Below are 7,004 nucleotides of genomic sequence, written 5' to 3'. Positions count from 1 at the left end.
ATAAATAAATAGTATCGAGCTCGATAACTCGACGCCAGGCGGTAACGGGCCGAGTCCACGAGACTGCGCGCGAATTAATTAATTTCTCGCAATTACGCCGACGTAGATAGCACGGGTAAATATTTAACGTAACGTACGACGGCTTCTTGGAAGAGAAAGAAAGATAGGAAAAAGAACGGAGAAAGAGTTTGCCTTTTACGTTTTTACGTTCGTTCATTCGAAAAATCGTCGTCGATTTTTCGATAATCAACGTCAAATAATGGATCGCGTGAACGATGATTAACCTGACATTTAACGTTGATACACCTCCGGGAAACGCATCGCTACCGCTCGGATTTCTTTTTATCGACTGTCGAAACGATTGAACGTTGGATTCAATTGATTAAGACGGCGTTACCAAGTTACCACGCTCATATTTGTCCAAAAGGTCATCGATTTCTCATCGATTAGAGACTAAATTATTAAGCGAGAGGATGACATTTTTAACGCAGGTGGAACACAGTAACGGGCCTGTTCAACGTCTTCCAGCACCTACTATTAAATCACGAAATAAATCGAACGAGGCCGACGACAGTTCGTACAACTCGAACAAAGCAACGTACTGACATTTTCACGTTATTCCGGCTCCGATTATTTTATTTCAAGGCTCCCTCGATCTTTGCTTTTTGTTATAGCCGCAAGTACTTTATTCGATCGAAGAAATCGAATTAACACGTATGTCATACGACTTACTCGTGATTAACGATAGATCTACCAGGGGCACCATGGAGGTCATCGATGATTTAAATTAAATAAGCGGTCTATTCGTACAGTTTTCAATATTCGTAATTACGCTGACGCCAAGTACTAAATGCTCTAGAAAATGCTGTAACAATGTTGGTTGTTGTAGTCTGTATACCCCTGGATCGAGGGTACACGCGGTATTACATATATGTAGGAACACGCTAATGTAATCACTCCTTTAAACAAAAGCATTCGACTCGATTGTTTCTCGTATCGTAGACACAGATGGCACGACTAAAAGATACAAACTTACTTACGTATTTGCTAGTAATTTTTCACAAATTAACGTTGAAATGTACTCGTGATGTATATTGTTGAATTCATCTCATGAAATGTATAATAAAGTGACGACAGTAACAACAGCTCCGTTTAAAAAAAATTACGTCGTTATTAAAACAACATGTATATGATGTAATAACAATGAAAATAAAAATCAAAATGTTATACGAACAACAAAGCTACCAAATCAAAATGACCGCTACCAGATCTTTTTATCCCCGGTTAGAAAGCATGCAAGTATTTTTATCAATATTAGCGTTTACCGTTATCGAGATAGGAACATAATCACATATACTTGGATAGTTTCGTATCGTTTTAATTTTAACCGATTGTATATTACATACACGTGCAAGTAGCTACGTATTAGTCGGTAGTAATAGCGTTGAGTTTCTTCCATGAAAGAAACACCGACTTTCGTATAAAATATTCTCTTGCATTTACGATACTTAAGAATATAACGCGTATATATATTTAAATCGGGCATACTATATACGCATCTTACAAAATCTTACGTACGATGCTAATAAAATAAGCGACAACGTTCGCACGTTATACGTAAAACATGCAAAATTCGTCCGACAGTCAACGTGTTAATACGGTCGGACTATGTTTCGTGGCGAGAAAGAGCATAGGAAGAGTTTATCGCGGCGAGGAGCTGAACGCAACACATATCGCATCAGCTGTTTCTCGACCTCCTTTCGGAGCGTCCCCCGAGCGAAATTCGTCTACCGCTCTAAGTATAGCCAGCCGCTGCGCTGCCGTAATCTCCGGACGCGTGCACATCGTTGACCGAATCTACGAATGGCATTAGCTGCGGGTACGCCTGTCCCCTGCTATCTGGCTAGAGAAAGAGGAACGACGAAACAATCGCATACCTGGTGCACCGACTCGAATTCAAGCCACACCAGTCGGCCATGAAATTCTTTCGAAGAATGTTTATAAATAGTCCGAATGAAAAGTAAAACGTTCACGAGCTAAAGCTTTCGTTAATGAAACGAACGCGCGGCGTACAGACGGCTGACACGAATCGCAACAATGAATGAAAAAACGTCGCTGAAAAGCTTCCGCTCGTTTTTCGTAGACCCGGATTCGTAGATTCGCAATAACGAGAGTTTCCTTGCAACTTTTACGATGCTTTGCGACGCGTAATTATCGATTCGAAGCAACTACCGCGCAAAGCTGCGAATGGACCATCGGACCATTCTAAAAAATTCGAATTGCAGCATAGTAAGCAAGCGAGTCTTTTGTAAACGATCGAAGCATGGAACGGACCGTGTACAAACGGACAAATAAGCAGAACCGGTTAATCCGACGATAAGAGCGGTTAAAGATGCTCGTGTCACGAGCTAAACTCGTAATCAAAGTAAACGCGGAGGAAGCTCGAAGCAGTAGGTGTTTACCAGCGAGTCATTCAAGCATTTCACTATCGATCACGGCTGAAAGCGTTTCCGATGCATAACTAGAGCAACGACATAATTCTTCGGATGAAAAAGAGTACGCGCGACGGTCGCGCGCTCGAACCGATTGGATGAAACGGCCGGTCGCGGGCCATACGTTCTTAAATGGGAAGAAAGCACGTGGGAGTGATAGGTGAACGAAAGGAGAATAGGTACGTGTTGGAAGGTCGGCGAAAGAAACGAGAGAGCGATCTGGAGCCTAGAGAGGGATTTACAGGAAGGAGGAAGGGGAAGGAAGAAGGGAGGCGGTGAAAACATAACGTTCTATCTGCTCGGTTCGCGAGAGACTGAAGAGACGCGCAAGCGCGTTTGCTCGTTCGCATAGACCAGAGGATCGAGGCGGAGTGAGAAAAGAAGCGGGAAAGACAAAGAGTGGGAGTGGGACGGATCGAGGGAGGGCAGTGAAAAGCAAAAGATAAAGTTTCAGCCGGTGATAAAGAAAGACAGAATAATAGAGGGAACGGGACAGAGATTACAGAGATAGACATGGTGGACACAGGAGGAAAAGGCTCACGGGAGGACGCACAGAAAGAACGGAAACGTTGGGTCGCAAAAGACGGGGTGAGAGAGCTCGGGTCGTAGGGAAGAGGAGGAAGGAAATGAAACGAAATGAAAGAAAGAAAAAAAAGAAAGGGCAAAGGAAAGAACGAAAGAACGAAGGAAGGAAAGAAAAGGAGAGGCGCGCAAGGGTCTGCGAAGCTCTCTCGCTCCATTCTTACGTATTACGTGCACGAGCACGAGCGGAGCCTTGTATTACACCATTATCGTGACAAAGAAACTCGCTATTCGGCCGCATCCGAGCGACGAGGACGAGAATAAAGAGTATAGAGTGGTTGCGATTTTCGCGTGTGCGTTCGTACGTGTGCACACTACCGAACGATATGGACATATGCGCGCGTCTAGACGGAGAAACGAGAAAGAAAAGATGAAAAACAGAGAAAGAGAAAAGGAGTACGTAGAAGGGAGTGAGACAGGGTGGGTGGCGAGAGGGGCAGCGGGCGGGGAGAGCGGGAGGGAGAGAGAGAGAGGAAGAGAAGAAGACGGAAGAAATGAAGACAGACGAAGTCTGTACTCTTATCGTACGACAGTTCGTGCATGTGCATCGAGGAACACAAACACACAGGTTCCACACGTGAATCGTGGCGCGCGTACTTGCACACAATGTTGAGTAACATAAATGTGCACGGAAGGAGCAACACCTCACAAACGCGGCCTAGGCAAGAGAGCTATTTGTAATGTAATAGTGAGAGCACCAGTGGGGAAAGGGAGAGTGGAGGAAGGTGGTGGTAGGTGGTGGGGCAATGGTGGGAGGAAAGAGTAAGCGTAGGAAAAAGATAGATAGAGGGAGAGCGAGTAAGAGAGGAAGAGAGAAGAGAAGAGGTGCCACTCGACGAGGAACCAATACTACGGTCCCTTTACGAACGAACTCACGAGGCTCGCGAGGCCTCCTCTCTAGCGTGAGTATTCCGCCGGGAGTTCTCGAGAGAGAGAGAACCGTGCTTTTCGGACCCTCAACCCTTTCTGGGCTCGTCTGTAAGCCACGGGGCCCACCTGGCCTCTTCTCTACCACCACCACCACCACCACCGCAGAGTCACTACTACCACAGTTACCATCATCGTCACTGTCACCGTCCTGCCACGCTCCGATCAGCGGACGGTATATACGCACTCGTTTCAAGCGGAATTCGTGTACCACCACTACTATCGGATCGCATCAACCACCACCATCGTAACCACCACCACTACCACCACTACCACCACTACCACCACCACCACCACCATCACTACCACCACCACCACCGTAGTCACTCGTCGACTGCCCAGTCTACCTCTCTTCGCGTTTACCTAGGACCAGCCAGAGAAAGAGAAAGAGAGAGAAAAAGCGAAGTATCGTACGCAGAACGGAGATAGAGGTAGAGATAGAGATAGACGGATAGTCAGAGAGACAGAGAGAAAGGGAGAGAGTAAGAGAGAGAGAGAGAGAGAGAGAGGGACAAGAGAGAGAGAGAGAGGGAGGGAAAAGAGAGCGAGAGGGGGGAGAAAGAGGAAAAGAGAAAGAAGGAAAGAGCGAGAGAGCGTGAACAGCACAGAGAGTAAGAGAGGGTCTCGGGTTTGCGCAAAAGTTACGACGGAGCGAGGAGCAGTGAGACACACCGCGGAGACCGGAAGAGACCCTCTCTCCCTGAAGAAGTCCTCCGGCGAAGTGAGAAAGAGAGAGAGATCACGCGCGAAAAACATACATCGTGTCGATCGAACGTGTCGTTTCTGTGTATGACGTGCGTGTGTGCAACGCGTGTGTAGTGAGACAAATTTCGTGAAAGTCAACGACGACATTGTTAACGTTTCGTTTCTATCGGTGATCGTGCTCACGATCATCGTCGTTGTCATTGTTGTCGTGGTCGTGGTCGTGATCGTTGCCGTCGTTCGCCGCGAGTCTTCGTCGGGAGGCCACGTGGCCTCTGGTTGCTCCTATCTACCGGATTTCCATGGGACTGTGCCGACACGATCGGACATCGTCCGCACCGTGAATTTTCTCCGGCTTTTTATTATATCGTGGCATCTGAAAACGAGTGGCACAACACGTCGTTATCAGTGCGATCCGAGTGCGCGTTCCTGCCGAACGAAAACACCGGACACGTGCTCATCCGCACGTGCTTTCGTCGACGCACGTGCTCTTTAGGCAAGTCCGGTGTCGTATATTAAACGAGCTTTTCGGGGATTTCAGAAGAATGTCAACGGTTTAAGCGGATCGCGGTTGTGCATCGTCGGCATCGATACGACGGTATTTAACATCGCAAGAATTGGAACTGTGACACGGGGAAAGCGAGAGAGAGAGGGAGAGACAGAGAGAGAAAGAGAGAAAGAGAGAAAGAGAGAGAAAGGGGGAAAGAAAGGAAGAAATAAAGAGAGAGATAGCCGAGACAGCTGGGGAAATTGTGAAATCGTGAAAGGATCGGAGCGAAAGGAGGAGAAAGGAAGGGAAAGGTGGAGAAAGGAGAAAGAAGAAGGTGGAAAGGAGGAAAAGAAGAAGAAGAAGAAGAAGAAGCTTCGGAAGAGCAAAGAGCGAGACTCGGTGCTTGGTTGCCGCTTACGTACCAAGCAAGAGCGGGCTGCGTTGTGTAAGAGCTGAAAGTAAAAGTTGAAACCGCCGAGTTGGGCTCGCGGGAGCGCGTGCGGAGCGCGCTAAAATCCGATCCTGTCTCGTAGGCTGGGCATAGCCGAATATCTCTGCCTCTCTCTCTCTGTCTTTCTCTCGGTGGCTTTCGGATTTGGTCCCACCTTCGAGCTGTTTCTCTTGGACGTGTCTCCTAAGCGAGAGTCGATCGCGGGCACCATTCCCGCGGAAGGAACACGGTGATTGTCGGGAACTCGAACAGTGGAACGCACGAAACGGAACGAAACGAAACGAAACGAAACGAGACGAGACGGAAAACGAGAGCAAGAAAAGAAGTGTGCAATTGTGTAACAACATTTCTAGTCCGCTGCTTCGTGAAATCTGTGTCTAATTCCGATTAGACGACGCTGGTGCACGCCGACGCGAACTCTCGGTTTGGTCTCTCCCGCGACGAAAACAGGTGAAAGAGCGCGCATACGGTGAACGCGTTCGATCACAATCGTTGCCCGTGTTCGTCCGAATCGTCGACCGTGTCCGCGTCGACGAGGAAAGCGATGGAAACGATCGTTCTCGTATGTTTGTTGGTCGTGTTGTGCGCTGCGAAACGCGAGTGTTCAAGGTCGTCGCTCGTATCCCACCGGTAACCCGCTTCCGGGACGAAGAAGGCACCAGGATCCCCTGTCACGGCGTGCCTTTAGCAGCCAATTTCGTGGTAGAATTCGAGCCCGTCTCTTGATCCTTCGATCGCGTCCCGTTCGCTTCCACCACACGCCACCGCCGCCGCCGCCGCCACCGCCACCGTCACCGCCACCGCCACCGCCACCGCCACCGCCACCGCCACCGCCACCGCTACCACGTCCGGGCTATAGAAGTTTCGTAAAACGGATTACAAAACCAGAAGAGAAAGGAGATAGAGAAAGGGAGAGGCAGAGAGGAAGAAGAGAAGCAAGTGGAAGAAGGAGAGAGAAACGGCGGTGATCCGCCGCGTCGCAGGAAATTGTAAGGCAACGATACGCAGTGGAGATACGGTGTTCGAGCACGAGTTCTGGATCGTCTCAGGGGGTGGACGACGACGAAGCGGCCGGCGGAGTGCCGAGTCGTGAAAGAAGAAGTCAGACGGCTCGGCAACCGGGAGAAAGAGGAAAAGGACGGAGAAGTCTCTCTGTCGAGGACACCAGTAGTAGCGGAGGACAAGTTTGAAAGACGATCCGGATGTGGCTGAATCCACTTGTTATCTTTCTCAACTCTGACGAGAGACCACGTACTTTTCTAGTCTTTCGACTCTGGTTCACCCTTTCGGCGTACTGGATTTTCCCAGTGTCTCTCTCCACTTTGATCGATAATACATCCCCCGGCGATCCTGCTCGACG

Source organism: Bombus bifarius, unplaced genomic scaffold, assembly GCF_011952205.1.
Source record: "Bombus bifarius isolate JDL3187 unplaced genomic scaffold, Bbif_JDL3187 scf7180000008176, whole genome shotgun sequence".
Lineage (NCBI taxonomy): Eukaryota > Metazoa > Arthropoda > Insecta > Hymenoptera > Apidae > Bombus > Bombus bifarius.
Note: the sequence above shows the minus strand (reverse complement) of the source record.